The sequence below is a fragment of the Numida meleagris genome, chromosome 2 (assembly GCF_002078875.1).
Source record: "Numida meleagris isolate 19003 breed g44 Domestic line chromosome 2, NumMel1.0, whole genome shotgun sequence".
Taxonomy (NCBI): Eukaryota; Metazoa; Chordata; class Aves; order Galliformes; family Numididae; genus Numida; species Numida meleagris.
This window is the reverse complement of record NC_034410.1, coordinates 118,403,094-118,419,472: the sequence shown is the minus strand read 5'-3', so window position 1 is coordinate 118,419,472 and position 16,379 is coordinate 118,403,094. Positions and strand designations below refer to the sequence as shown.

General features: G+C 32.7%; 1 long non-coding RNA gene across 1 annotated transcript; it reads left to right on the top strand.

Moving 5' to 3' along the window:
* LOC110393120 lies at positions 2,095-7,932 on the top strand. The gene is made up of 3 exons (XR_002434802.1): positions 2,095-2,138; positions 7,290-7,375; positions 7,483-7,932. It is a non-coding gene; the product is annotated as an uncharacterized LOC110393120 (long non-coding RNA).

Genomic DNA, 16,379 nt, shown 5'->3' with positions numbered 1-16,379 from the left:
ATTAGAACAGGAGAATTCATAACATTAATTTTAGGTTCATCAATGTTATGGATAAAAGACTTTTAGTGCAGTAATGGGAGAACACTTCGTTAAGTTTTAAATCAAATTGTTTGAGTTACGGTCACAGGATAGCTGTTGAAATACAAAATACAGTGCAAGGCCTCTCCCCCTCCCCTTCTGTGGAGTATAATTTACAGCTGCTACTGAACTCAAAACGTTCTTGCCAGGCTGATGTTGAAAACAAAGTAATCAAGTATAATTTTAATTCAAGTCCGTCTATACTACGTTGTACTACTCCCATAACTTCATATACCATATCAAACACATAGTGCAATGAACATCTACTGCAGACCCACTGAAGAAGTAAGGAAGGGCAGGAAAAGTTTAATTAAGGAAACAATTTGAGAAAAACAACTATATGGAGGTGAGCACAACACAGGAAACAAAACTGAGATATTCAGAAGACTAAAAATGTTGAAGAAAGGATGAATGTTCGCTATTTTTTCTACTCTGTACCAATAATTAAGCTATTAGTATAGAGTAGAAAATATAAATATATTTATACTAATGGACTTCCTGAGAAATATGTAACAGCTCTTGCTATCAGTGATTCAGATGCAATGAAATGGCCTTATCCTTGGCAAGACCAATTATCCCAGAAAACAACAATTTGTACAAGTGAAGAAACAATAATATATGTAGCATTTTAAATATGGAGAGTGAAATACTATATGAGCAGGACAGGAAGAGCGACAGCATACAAATACGCATACTCCTCATTCAGGTTGCTATGATGTAATATATATCATATGGATGCCTTGAACATCTCCTGAGATAATATCAAATTAAGAATAAATTATTCACCAACATGAATGATGAACAATGATCTTACATGACTTACAGGCAATACTCCTGATTAAGGTGTAAAAGAAGGAGTCCTCATACACGTGGCTCTCAGATGCTTTGAACTAATTTTTCAAAAGTCCTGTGTTTTGGGGATTCTTTTTTTTTTCATTTACTCAAAAGTGGCTCTATAACTCCCTGCTTTCCAGTAATATTAGGAACACAATGAAACAAATGAGGACAATGTAGTCTTAATTCCATCAGCTGAATGCACTTCAACCAACAATCAGCTTACTAATGAAACAGTGGTGTTTGTTTTTTAAAGATAAAGGTGCATTTGAAAAAATGAAATGTACAGCAGCTAAAGCAGTTAGAAGATGTTTGAAACATATGGTCTTTTAGAAACATTATATATATACAATATAATAGATACTGATACAGCAGCAGCAACAGTAAAGAACAACAAGGAAATAACTGAACCTTGTTTTATTTATTATGTATTGTCTTATTCTGTATTAATATATAAACCACAGCCTGTTTTTTCACTCTGAAGACTTAGCTCTTTACTTGATTTTTCTCGATAACAATAAGGTTTTAATGCATTGGCTGCAAACAACAGCTGCTCTACTATATGCAAAAATGAAGAAATCATGAAGTCTAAAGGAGGAGAGGTAAAAATTTGATACAACAAATAAATGTTTTTACAATTACTAAAACTGTCATCTAAATGTTGACCAAATCCATCAGAAACCCAGGCAAATATGTTTTTAAAAATTTAATATGCATATATGCCACAAGCAGATGGAGTATGCTATTCAACACATCTTCTAGGTATGTGCCTCAACCTATTTTGTCATAAAATGTGAAACTGCTCATTTGTAAAACAAAAAAACAAAAAAAAAAAAAAACAAAAAAAAGAAATGGGAGAAATGAAAAGAAACTCCATTAAAAAGAAGAAAAGGAAATTTTCACCTTCAGAATAGAGTTGTTAGCTAAAAGGAAACAGAAGTTAAAAAAAAATTAGCTAGTGATACTGTCTATTTTAAGACAGAACTAGTCAGTACAGTTTACATTTAAAGTTACGCATTAATATTTCATTGAGAAATTGTATGGGAACTACTGAGTGACGGCCTGAACCACCGATTGAGCACCTGGAGGGAAGACCCAGTCAGCCTAGGAAGCACAAGTGAAGGCTCCAACCCTCTTAGGCCTTATTTAAGGGCTGACCCCCTCTTTTTCTAGGTATTTCTCCTTAGAGGAACTTTTTTCTGCAAACCCAGAGACTTCTGATACAGGTGAGCAATCTTCTCTTCTTTTGTAGTGCCTTTCTATTGTGTGTGCTGGTCCTTCTCTCTCTTTTGTAACACCTTTTTCATTGTGTTGATCTTTCTGATCGCTACACGTATATACAAAGAAGTTTACTGATAATGTTACCGATCTGAAATTGCTTATGTTTAAGACAAAATACAAACACTGTGAAGTTCTGTTCTAATAACCACTACATCAGTTAATTACTTTTATCACAGGAAAATCAAAACAAAAACAACACAAAATAACAGCAGCAACAATAAAAAACTAATAACTTTAATAATTTGATCTAATATCACTGGCTTCTATATCACTAATGGAACAACTTTCTCAAAAACGTGATAAACAAAAGAGGAATGAAGGGCAGGAAAATCATTTTAAGTTACCTGACTTCTAAACATCTGATGTTAACTTTGCAAAGACTTTCAAAACAGGATTTTGAAAATGAATCAGAGGAGAAAAAGCTTAGTTTTCCTCAGATTTAAAGAATGTCGGTGCATTGGAGCTGTTACATTATGCTTAATAAAGTATCAGTTAACTTTCAAAAAGCTATAAATAACACCTTCACCAATAAATAACTGTAACAAAAAATTGTAACTAAAAATGCTGATTATTTTAATTTTGCACATTAATTTAAGACTTATGAGTAGGAAAGGATTACAAAACTGAAATTCAGTTGTTATTTATGTAAAAGTAATTTTGACCAAGTCATGTTTTTGAGGAACAAACAGGCCCCTTTTTTATTTTGCAAGTAATCTGCATATAAATGTACTCATGGTCATTGATATGCATGCACACACTCATGCAAATGTTCATACAAACAAAAAAAGTATCTGAAGAGAGAAAAATCTCATAAAGATGAAAGAATAGGATGAAACTTTCCGAGGATCAAATGCATAAATATGAAAAAGTTGTATTATCTTCAAGAGTACTGTGTAGATGCCAAAACTCCATTCCCCATCACAACCTCTCATCTTCCCAAAACAAGGCAAAATATACAAACAAAAAATAGAAAGAACTTACTGAAAACAAAGCAACAGAAGTAATGAATCTGTAACAGATGCTAAGCTAAATTCCATACCTAAAGAAGTTATGGAGAAGATTATAGTGAGTGCTACTGAAAGGCATTTGAAGAACAAAGCTATTAACAGGCATAGTTAATGTGCGTTCATGAAGGTTCATGTCTTCATCGTTTGATTTCTTTTTATGATAATATCACCCACTTGGTTGATGAAGGAAGGCAGGGGATGTAATCTTTCTGGATTTCAGTAAAGGCTTTGATATGATCCTTCATAGCAACCTTCCGGACAAATTGTCCAACTGTGAGATAAGCACGTTCACACTATGCAAGGTGATGAACTGGCTCAATGGTAGAACTCAAAGTGCTGTAGTGATGGGGCTCCATGTGGCTGGTAGATGGTCACCTGTGGTGTTGCAGAGGCCTTATAGAGCAAAGTAGGTGGATTAGAATACTGGGAAAACAACAATGCCTGACGTTACTTAAGATGCATTTGGATAATGCCTTCAATAATATGCTTAACTTGTTGTTAGCTCTGAAGTTGTCAGGCAGTTGGACTTGATGATCTTTGTAGACCCCCTTCAAGTGAGACATTGTATTATAACTAAAGAATGTGTGGTACTTTAGGCTTAGGATAAAAGTGACTGTAATCACGTAAATATATTTATATTTTAAATTGTCTATGTGAAACACATCTAAGTGTTTTTGAAGTGCTTTTGAAAAAGATTTCTAAACTGTATTTATAGTGATTAGTCTTGGCAACTTTGAAGGCTTCTAAAACAGCACAGATTAATTTAATTATCTGTTAATTCTGCGCTAATATTTTTTAGGTTTTAAGTGGGTGATTCAAGTAATTCAAGGAGGGTAGTTACTTACCTGTTCCAAGCAAAATATCAGGACAGCTAATATCATAATTCCACAGTAATTTGCATTAACTGAAGATACAGGTAACAAATGTGCATTAATATAAATACCAAAGTTACTGTGGATTTACTGCAGTCTTGTCAAACTATCTGCTCTGTTGCTTTTATGAGATTTCAAATGTTAAAGATTACAAATTATTTTTTATATATGTTGAGATTCGTATAACATTCTGAGTAAGATGCTTAAATGATACACAGTCAGCATGCAATATGTTTTACTGACTATTGAGGCAACTTGTGAAAGATCATCACAAATTCTCTAATATTGTATATATTTAAAGTCAAGAATGTATTAAAAATATGCTCCATTTTAATCGCATTTACTTAAACACAATGTGCTACTTAATTCAGTGAAGTCCTGTGGTCTGCATTGTGCCACATATCAGATTCGATAACAGTGTTTCTTCTGGCTTTATGACATATGAATCCATTAATATCTGCAGAATTAAGCAGTTTTATGTCAGGTAGTTAAAGACTCGTGTGACTGCATTAAAACAGGCTAAAAAGTTAACGTATTTCACTGTAAAATTCTTTCTAATGAACTCTTTATGTAAGTAAAGGTAATAAATATCATCTTCAGAAAGATGAAACCTTAAGTGTACCTTACCAAGCTACTTAGCTTCAGAAAATGAGAACTAACTCAAAAGCTTAATGGAACCAGTTGCTCCCAGTAGCAATTTGCCTCTATCAGGCACAAAATCAATATTCATAAAACAATTTGTGTTCTGATATATCGATAATCCTAGTTTTATCATAAGTAATTATTTCAGTTGCTTGATTAGGATTTCATTGTGTATTTATCTTTACATTAAATCTTTCTATACTCTCAAATTATTTATTAGAAAAGCATTTATTCAAGAAATTCATCAGGAAATTATTATATTTTTAAGATACATACTTTAATGACATTATGTTACAAATATTCCAAGTGCAAAGCATTTCTCATAAAGCAAAAGTGAAAAATGCAAATATTTCCATAGAATTTGTATACAATGTATCCTTGACAAACTGAAGCTTTCTTCAAAATATTTTTAACTTAACATTTAAGTGTTTTCAATGTAAACACTTTGATAATGTACAGCCTAGAGATGTTAAGAAATTTCAGTTCAATAAACCATATTATACTCTGAATAAGGCTCAGCCAAGCTCCAAATTTAGGACATTACAGTAGTGAAATAATACAGCAGAAAATTCATCTTTTTGTTACCTTCTGATAACACTAGGGTGGAAAAGGAATGTTGTAATGCTACTAATTCTTTTGCTTTTCCCACTTTCACATCTACTCACATTCTCTCAATGGTCTTTTTCTAGAAAAGAAAAAAGATAACCAAACACCTTAACTACAAGCTATAAAACAAATGGCTTTTTTTTTTTTTTTAAATCTGTAGTACTCAGACACTGGAAAAAAGTATGTATTATTTTAACTTTGATTGCTCTCTGGCATTAATCATTTCTTTCTAATTTCATGTATTTATAGACTGGATCTTGCTCAGATCATTGACCAGTATCTATGCATTTGAAGTGTCTAGTACACTTATTAGTAACGAAGATATATAAATAAAATAATTCTGTATCATATAATGAATCACTGCAAAAAGGCTAACTTTTCCAATCTAATTATTTTCACCCAAAATTGGATGTCTGCATTTAGATTATGGTGTGTGAGTTCATTCTATTACAATGAGTAATATTGTCACTGGGAGAGATTTTCAGCTCCTCTGAAAATCATAATATTTTATTGGATCAATACTTATTCACAGAATCATAAAATGGCTTGGTTTGGAAGGGAACTTAAATGCCATCTAGTTCCAACTCCCTGCCATAGCATGGGCACCTTCCATAAGATCAAGTTGCCGAGGGCTTCACCCAGCTTGGGCTTGAACACTTCCAGAGATGGAATATCTCCTGTTTCTCTGGACAATCTTTTTCAGTATCTCACTGTCCTCATAGTGAAGGATTTCTTTCTAATGTCGAATCTAGTTTAGTTGAAGTTAACTATCCTTTGTCCTATGACTTTGCTCCCTGATAAAGAGTCCCTCTCCAGCTTTCCTGTAGGTCCCCTTTAGGTACTGAAAGGTATCGATAGCCCTTGATTTCACTCACTGAGTTAGCTGATTAAGTCTTCAATGACAGTAATGGGAACTTAGACATCTATCTCAAATATTCCTACCTCCAGTTTGACAAGACAAATCCCACCCATAACATTTTTAAAAGAATGAATGGTCTTCTATATTGACTTGTTATTTTCAAACAGTATTTCTCATATTTGTGCTAAAAGTGAATTTTACAGTTAGTGTTATTTAAATAATATTTCCTTATTCATTGGGGAAATTCTCTATGTACGCTTACTGCTATTCACTGATTCAGACACTAAGTCTCTTTCACATATTGCACTGACGCTACTACCTGAGCACTGTGGCATTTTATCAGTTTAATTTTTTTTACACAGCTTTGTTAAGTTAAAAGTAAAAATAAATGAACAAAAGAGCATTCATATGCATAAATATACATGTAAAAGATAGAGACAGAGAATTAGTTCTCTTGCAGCTTATTTGTCTTTAACAGAAATGAATTTAACTTAATTTGTTTCCCACTCTGAAGATTTACCATGAAGTAGTACAGAATGCAAAGATGCAGTCAGTGAGGGTTTTTTTGTGTCTTTTGGTTTTGTGTGCCTTTCTCCCAAAGTAAGGATGAGATAGCACATTGTTTTTTCATTGGGGGAAAAAAAAATATATATATATATAATTGCCTTCTTTCTGCTACAAGCTCTCAGTCCATGTATACAGAGATTTACTATATAGTAGCTAGCTTCTGTGAATTCACTTAATCATTTGCTTTTTGTTATAACTTAGGCTTCTTTACATGCATTTATTCAAGTGGTACTCCTTTTTCAATTTTTGCTGATGCCAAAGTCATGATAATTTTTTATCCTGTGATCCAATTTGTTAAAAAAATTCATTTCATACCTCAAAATACATACGTAAATATATACATTCATAAGTAAAATCCTAGTATAAAAAATAATTATGCATCCTTTGAAAATATGGAATATCTGACTATAAACTGCTATATAAAAACTAAATTATTACCGCAGCTATTATTCAGGCAATTTTTAAAGAAATTGCAGCTTTTTAATTTCATCCAATATTATGTTATTAAATACTGCAACTGTATCTCTGTCCTGATTTTATCAGTATTCCATATCATAACATCATGCGACAGGCTGTTGGATGAAGAGACAGTGCACTGTGGAGCTGTGTCTCTTGTTTAGCAGTCTCATGTGAGTTCTGACTCTCCAAGGGGGAGATACACTGGGCTCCTGTCCAGGAGCCTCTACATGATTTCCAATTCCAGGTTACAGAGGAAGTGCTCTCTTGTCTTTTCCAGGGGCGAACAGTGGAGGGCCTGCTGATAAATATTTGGATGGACTCTCTCTCTCCTCCAGTTTTATTTTTGGTTTGTTTTGATTTATAACTCTTATTTATTCTGTATTATATCACATTCCGTTCACTAAATTAGTTTGTCCTATCTCAGTTGGGTTTCTCCCTCTTCCTTCCCCAATCCCTTTCTCCTGAGGGAAGGGAGTGGTATGGTGTGATTAACTCTTCAAACCAGGACAGTGTCTCAGTACAAACTGAAGTAATAGTGATGCTCTATAGAAGTGTTATAAAGTGCCATGAATCTTTACTTTTTTTTTCCACAAATATAAATGTAAATTGAAATGATGTTTTCAAGAGTATTACTGCAAATCTGTCACTTAGTGTTTCCTAGTTCAAAATAATACTTAGTGTATTCTTAAGTTTTTGTTCCAATATTGGATGTTTTTACACCTTAATAAGGTATAAATTAGTAACATCACATATTGGGCATACAAATATTTATTCCTAAGAGCTCTGAAGATTAATCTGTTACACTGTTAAGGAGTTTATGAAAGTAGGTCCAAATAATTATAAATGTTTTTAGTGATACTTTGGAGCTTTCAATACGCTGATACAAATTCAATATGAGATCACACCAATCCATTTTTCAGCAGTAGAAAGACAATGACTATTCCAGCTCTTTTTGTATTGTATATTTGTGTTATGTGATCTGGAAAGTGTATTTAGTAACTCTGAGTGTCAATGTGCACCATTTGTATTTGCAATATCCATTGTTCCCTTTTTTCCCTGTAAGTGGTCCTGGTTAAATAAAATAAAGTCTTTGCTTTATTATTTCTTCTCTTTTAGTTTTCATGAGAATGTGCTGCTGTCATTCTATTTTGAGTTCATAGATTTAGAAAATTATCTATTCTTTATCCACAAGTTATTTGACTTTGCACAGGATGAAAACAAGACTTCAAATCATCCACTTGAGTACTGAAAAATCCTGCATCTTCTTTGCCTAAATATTAGCTGCACAAGAGAATATTTTTAATTGCTCTTTAAAAATTGATGAGTATGTCTTATGATAAACTTACTAGATGTTATTTGCCTTCCTACACATTTTTTCAGTTTAATATTTGGAAATGGAGCTGCAAGACAAAGCTACAGAAATCTATTTCTCTTCAAGGACTTAATATCTATTAAAGAAGCAAACCAGAAGAAACAGCTGTCTAAAAGTAACTAAGGTGTCTTAACTGACATTCTTCCAGTTGTGCAGGCCTCAGTGTTGAAGCGTGTTGTTCGTACACAAACTCAGGTTTATTTGAATACCATCCTGTGTGTCTTCATACAATTTCATCTCATTCCTCAGAGTACTCAGATTCTTATCAGTCCTGTATAATTGAAAACATTTGGTGTATGGGGATGAGATAGTAATTGTGGAATTTGTATGGGTAACTATCAAGAACTAATTATCAAGCAAACAAGCATACTTCATTTTTCACTGGCAACTGCCTGGTAATTACCCATCCAAAGACTCTCCAGAAATGCAGGAAGTTCTTTCAAGTTAGTTATTAAAACAACAACAAAACAAACCTGCCATAATGGAGTATTGATGATCACCTCTGAAAACATTTCCACTGATTCTTCCTGTGAATACTTGAAACACGAACTCAAAAAAAAAAAAAAAAAAAAGGCAAAAAAGCTTGGGGTTGGCTGAGCCTTGCTAGGAAATTTTCCAGTCAGTAAGAAAATAGATAAAACAATATGGCTGTTTAAACAGGTTAAAACATATCTTGAAATACTTTAGGAAACTTTTTTATTTTTTCTTCAACTATCATAGTTACCATCTGCATGAGAAAATACAGATGTTATGGAGTTAGGCTGGGTATTAGGATGTTTTCTAATTATTCATCAAGGCTACGTTTCCTTCTCTGGAGTTACCTTTATTAATTACTCCAGTACTGTAAATTCAAAATCAACCACAGTATCACTGAATGACACTCGACTCCAAAAAATGGAAATACTATGCCACTTCTGCTAAACACATGATATGTTTATGCACTTCTCTTTATGGAACAGGGTGGAAGTACATGTAGATACTATGACAAATGCTTACACTGTTCAGTGATGTTAAACAGTCCAAGGGAGTTGGCAGAAATCTGTATGTTGAATAGCAAACAAGCTTGCATTCTTTTAATGGCGAAATAAAATAGAAGCAAATTTCAGTGAGGAAACAGCTATCAAATAGTTATAAAAGAATAGGCAAACTTTTAGAAGCAATGGCACAAGTGAAAAACAACGAATTTGTATCAGATCAAGAAGACACCTCTGACTAAAGTAATAAAGTATTAATTAAAATTAGAGTAAGAGATTGTTTTTCAGCAAAAAATATTAAAGAGGTGTGAAGGGTCCACACAAAAAATGCTAAGAAATTCTTTGGCCACTGAGTTGCAAAGAAAAAAAACAACAGAGTAATTCTGACAAATTGTATTAAAGCAATAATTAACAATATATTTTCCACCAAACATTTAAGTCTCCTGAGAAAGCTATAAGGACAAGGGTGGACTTAATATTGTCATATCCTGCTATAAAGATTTCTACTTCAAACTGACTGCCTGAATTGTGAGGCTCATGGAAATATCTAGTTAAAATTATTCTGCAAAAAAAGATGTAAGAACAGAGGCATGGAAATTATGAAAATAACTTCTGGTATTTTTTTACAGGCCTTAAAGGACTTTTTAAGTCCTTAAGGGCCCTCTTGTAATCTGAGGGGTTGCTAGACTTTGAAAAAGTACACATATTGCTACTGTGAACTTTGACAACTAAAATATCCATATAAAAAGGAAGGGCAAAACAATTTGAATGAGTTTACTTAAATCATACGGAACTATGGCCTCCTCTTAAGCAGAACAACTCATGCAAAACAAACAAAAAAAGAATTAAAAAAAGAAGGAGCTCTTGATTTTTGAAGAAAGGTTTTATTGAGTATAATGATGGATAGCAAAGCCTTCCCCTATAAATCTTATTAAAATTTTGAAAGAATAGAAGAACAAGAACAGGGCATCTTCCTTGTTTTAAAAAATTCTCCTGCATTTTTGTGTGCTGTTGCAGACTCTTATCCTTAACAGACTGGCATACAGTACAACTCTGAAAATTATAATCAAGAGAACATTATGTTTCAAGTTTAAGTTTCTTCCATTGGGGAGTTTACTTGTTTCTTCAAAGTTTCATTTGACATCTATGAGCCAAAAAGCCTTAGCATACTCTCATCAGTTTCGGCAAGATGATGTTGTCAGGAAGTTCTGTTGATTTATTTTCCTCTGTTGGCAGGATGGTAATATCTTGGTATATCATTGCGCTGCCTATCATAATTTTTCCATTATAAGACACAGTTTTCAGTTGCTTAGAGCTTTGCCAAACTTCATTTGTTTATACTGAAATTTGTCTCGCTGAGTTTTTGCTCAAGGCCAAATTATCTTGGGAAGTTTAAATGAAAATAATATGGTCTTTTCTGAGAATGTGTTTCAAAAAAATCTATGTGAGTGTGTGTGTGTGTGTGTATAGAAAGAGAAGAGAGGGAGATCTTGAATTCTGATATCCATTCTGTTAAAAAATTCTGATTCGTGACGTCTCAAAGAAAGGTGGTACCTTGGTATGCTTCTTTTTTCTAGTTTAGATATTAAAAAAATGATAAAGATTTTATTTTTTGTCAGGCAGACCTATGTTCTTGTGGCTTAAATTAGCATGGTTGGCACAAGGTGCCAAAAAATGACCAAAAAAGTGTATACCAACATGTCTCTCCTCTCCTTTTTTAGGAGTTTAGTAATCATTGAAAGGTAAAGGGAAAGAACGTTAACTCAGACAGAATACTTTATCTTTCCAACAGTTTGGCTCTGAAAAATTTTGCCCATGCTAAAAAACAAAGCAAAACAACACTTTTGTCTACTTGACAGTTTGTATTAATCATTCCCACAGAACCACATGTTTAAAAACTTTTCAGTATTCTTGAGTCATATCCCTCCCCTCCATCTTTTTTCTTTGTGCACTGCATCTTTTAAATATGTGCTTTGCTTCTTTGTCATCTGGCTCTGTCCCATGTTGAAATTGTTCCCTGCTGTTAATTAGAGGTGACTATGGTTTGATTAATCTCAAACATGTGTTATATATGCACAATATGGAAAACTGTATTCTATATTTTTCTACTTAAAACATGCTTGGATGTAATGGAAATAGGCCAAACAATTTTTAATGACTCAGGACCTAATCTTATCACAACGAACAATATGGATATGATCAAAATAAGACATTCTAATCCATCCGAAGTGTTAAAAGTTCACAGAAATATGCACTAATCATGTACAGTATTTCTCAATATAATACAAACAGGATTTCAGATAAATCAATGCTTACCATCTGAACATCATCGCTATGTGTAAATTTTAAGTTCTCTACTTCTCTTTCCATTTCCAGAAAGTTTTGTCTGTCTGACAATTTGACTTTCCTGGTCCTACACTGTTGGCGTGATTCCCATTTTAACTTTTTTGAAGGAATTACTTACATTTTTCAGAGCTAAGGAGTTAGCAGACAATGACTGTAATGTTTCCATTCTGTTTTATGTAGCTCTTCATCTTGAAAGGCCTTTAAGAACTAGAGTAAAAATGTAACCATGCAAATAAGTTCATTTATAATGCTAGGATTATTCTTTCACTTAAATAAATAAAATTTTGAAGTTAATAATTATACAAGTTACATTATTTTAGTTCCCTACGTAAAGAAAGTTAAGCATGTGATTAAATGTTTTTTGGGTTTATAAGCATCTTTACAGATCACTCCTAAGAAGGAAAGTAGTGAATACTTTATATCACATTACTGTAAGTGACTATGCACTTCCATGAAAATGAAAGCATTGTAACTATTAATGGAAGTTCTGTAAGAGATTTCCTCAGGCCATTCAAAAGAGATTATTTTAAATAAGTCAAATCTAACAATTTGAATTTTAAAAAATGATTATTATTTAATTTGCTGGTTCTAATTTTTTTTTGTGCTGAACATTGTTGTTATAATTATTACACAGCCTCCAGTGGTAAATGAAAAATAACTGTAATTAATTTTTCCTATAGATGTATACAAATCAATAATTGTAAGCATCCCAAAGGAAAAACATGCTGAATGGTCCTCCAAGTTCCTAATAAATGCAAAGAATCTGACCTTTCTCTGACAACTATGAATATTGTTTCACAAATTTGCTACTGAAATTGCTGTAATCAGCAATTCATACTGTAAATATGGAGCCAATATTAGTTGTAAATAATTATTCATTACAAGAAAGTGTATTATAGATTTACAATAGTGAAGAAACTTTATGCTTTTGGGACTCAGTTTCCTAGTATATTTTGCTGAATTAGGTATTCAAAGAAAATATGAATACTGTCTCTACTTTATATATATATCCCTGAAATACTTGAAGTTCTGTTTGTATATTATTGTTTGAAATACAAATATGGAGGTCGCTCAAAAAGTAATGCCTTGTATTTATTTCCATGGAAAATCCAAGAAATACAAAGAGTGCAATAATACTATTTGATACCAAAAATTCTCTGCTACAAAACACTATTTTACAACATAGTTACTATCATGAGCTATGGATTTTTGCGTGTGATGAACAAGAGCCTGCATGCTATCTATGCTCGTAAAAATCTGCACCAGCAGAGGTGGCACACTGTCGCCACTGCTGAAACGCACCACCCACCAGCTCGCTGTTCTCGCATCCACTGTTTGGTCTCCAGAAACATTCAACAAGCGTCAGTGAATGTCAGTGGGTACCATTTTTTCCACATGGAGGAATTCAGTAACACACTTTTGCTTCATGTGCGCTTCCAGGTCAGACACCATTGTCAGACTGCCCCTCTGCTGCCATCTGTTGCACAGCAACAACATGGAATGGAATATTGGTGGAAAGGTTCAACCTCTGCTGCCATACCACCCACACTTATGTCTGATGTTGCAGGCCAACACACACAAAAAAGCAAAGGCATTACTTTTGGAGCAGCCTTGTATTTTCAAACCCTGATAATAATAACTTTCTGACAGTAATACCTTTTTTATTAGCAAACCAATCAACTGAATTAAAAAAAAAAACAAAACAAAAATAAAAAACTAGGATTCTGTATTTATAAGGGGCAAAAGCCCATGAAAATGCAGCATTTCTCATGAGATAATATTATAAAACTGTCAACTAATTCAACAGATATAAGACAATGCGCTACTGCAGTACTGCTACATCTAGGGTTTTTTCCTCACAAATACTTTTCAAACAGTGCTGGATGAAATTTATGAAGAAAGCACATTTTCAATTTTTTTTTTTTTTTTTAATGAAAGGCCTATAAAAGTTTAGGTAGAATTGAAATTTGGAGCATTTGCAATAGATTCTTCTAGTTTCTGTAAAGTAATAAAAATATCTACAAAGGTGTTATTTAGAAAAAAATTGAAATAATAGGACTTAAGCATGTTAATTGAAGATGTGTCAGTTTAATTAATATATTTTAAAATCTCCTTTTTTTGAGGGCAGAAGTTACTGAATTTTTCTAAGTAATTACAGTGATGTTATTGCTTTTCTTTTTCCTATTCTGATGCTTTGTAATAAGTAAATATTTGATTTAGCAAGCTTTCAGTGTTCAGAGGTCATGATAGAATATTAACTAATGTCACTTTTTTGTAATATGTGTGATAATTTTAAAAGAACAGTCCTTTCCTGATGACATTTCCTCAAGATCTCTACTCTCATACTTGTAATTCTTTCATGTTCAGAATGAATCCCTGCTACATCTCACTCAATATTGATCTTCAAGGCATTTCTCCCAATCCTTTTCCCAGTGTGGTCACTGAACAGTATAAAGTTCAATAGGAAGATCAGCTACTCATCCACTTTTTGCTAAAGCAATTTGTATTATGGATTTATTTTAGCAGTCTACAGTGGCAGTTGCTGTTTTTACTATTTAAATGCTTTGATTATCTGACCTTGCTTACTTTATCTTTTTAAGTGCTGTGCATGGGCTTTAAAGTTGATCAATAAATGGGGATTCCTCCACCACATTATGTTGAAATCAATCCTGATTCAGACTATTTGTATTTCACTCTTATGAGTCCATCTGTCTTTCTTAATTTTATATTCTCTTTTCTTAAATAATTTTGCCTGCCACTGTAAATGCTTACTGTCAGGTATATTTCCGTTGCAATCAATTCAGCTTTTCCCAGTAGTAACTATACTGTCTAGGAAGACACAAATGTGTAGGATCAAATTCTATGCTAGGATGGTCATCTGCTATATCATTGCTATCATTTCAGTTATTTATTTATGTATTTGTTTCAGAGGTACTGTGAAAGTCAATAAACAAAAATTTTCACTTTGAGTCTTCAATTTCACAGTAATTTTAAAAAAGCAGATAGTTCATGGACATTTCATTTCTTAGCTATACCTTTATACTTCTGTGTTTATGATTTATGTCTTATGCATTAAAATCCAACTAAACAATATGATAAAATTATTCAGATTTTCAATTTTGGGGGGAGAAACAGATAAAGTAATGGAGCTATCTGGCCTTTATGCTTTAGATATGCTATAAGTAAACCATAGATTTCTCTGGTCAAATTCAAGAAATAAAACTAGTTGTGAATTTGTGCAATTGCAGTTCCTGAGAAATATTTTGCTATACATGGTATCTAATTTATTTAATATAGATAAATGTCTTAATTATTTCAAGATTTTTTTTAATTTCTTAAAAATTTTAAAATTTACATTGCTTAATTCATGATAAAAAGGTTTTTGATTTTTTTATAACTACAAGAAGCCTTAGCATGCGTATTTCAAAATTGGAAAAAAAAATAGGAAACTAAACGTGAAATTGAAGCTAACATGCTGTTCACAGAGACCTGACTACTAAGGTGTTTAGCTACTGAGAACGTGAAAAACTTACTGAATTACTACTTTGTTCTCACTTAAACATCTCTACAAACATTCAGAAGAGGGAATATGATTTCCTTCTTCTTTAACTAAACCACATGAGCGTGCACGTACAGTCTCACATGCACAAATCACATTCGATTTCTGTTAAATTAATCTAAAGTAAAATAATCAGTTGCTACACTTATTTTCTACAATCATCACGATTCACAAGGTAACTTCTATAATAAAGCACTGCAACTACAAAATAAAATGATGAGTAATCCTTAATATTAAAACAATCTTCATCTTAAATCTTGCAAACTAGTGAACACTTTTTCACGTGTTTATGGGGTAATTGGCTTCATTAAACTGCTGACATTCGTAAATGTTTGAAAGACTGAGGACTAGGAAGCCATTAGGATGTGATGTTAATTTTCTTATCTTCCTGGACAATAAAGATTTTCCATTAGAAAAATAGAAATCTGTCCACTTTTTACAAATTTTCAATTTATTCTTCTAATCGAGAATGGTTCTGCTTCAAGGTTATTTCAGGTCCAGTGGACACTGAGGACTTGAATAGCACCTATTCTCCAACTTTCTTTGATGCTTTTATTCTTACCTTAAAGTTCTCCATGCAATTTTCCGAATTTTTAAGATTTATTCTGTAAGAGGTTAGACAACTGTAAACAAGATGAACCTTTTGTAATCTATGCAAGTATTTCCGCCTCGGTGTCTCCATACAGTGCACACTGGGATGTCTCTGATGAGAGAGGGAGGATAAAAGGAAACATGACCACAAATATCTTAAACATTTAGATACTTAGAAGACACAAGTAATAAAATAACTTCCAGAAAAAAAATGGGATGACAGATGTCTAAATCATATTAGCACCAGTATGTGAATATTTGTCCTATTTTGTGAAAGCTGTTACTAAACTTACATTACAAACACGATCCAAGTAAAAGTTACCATATAAAGT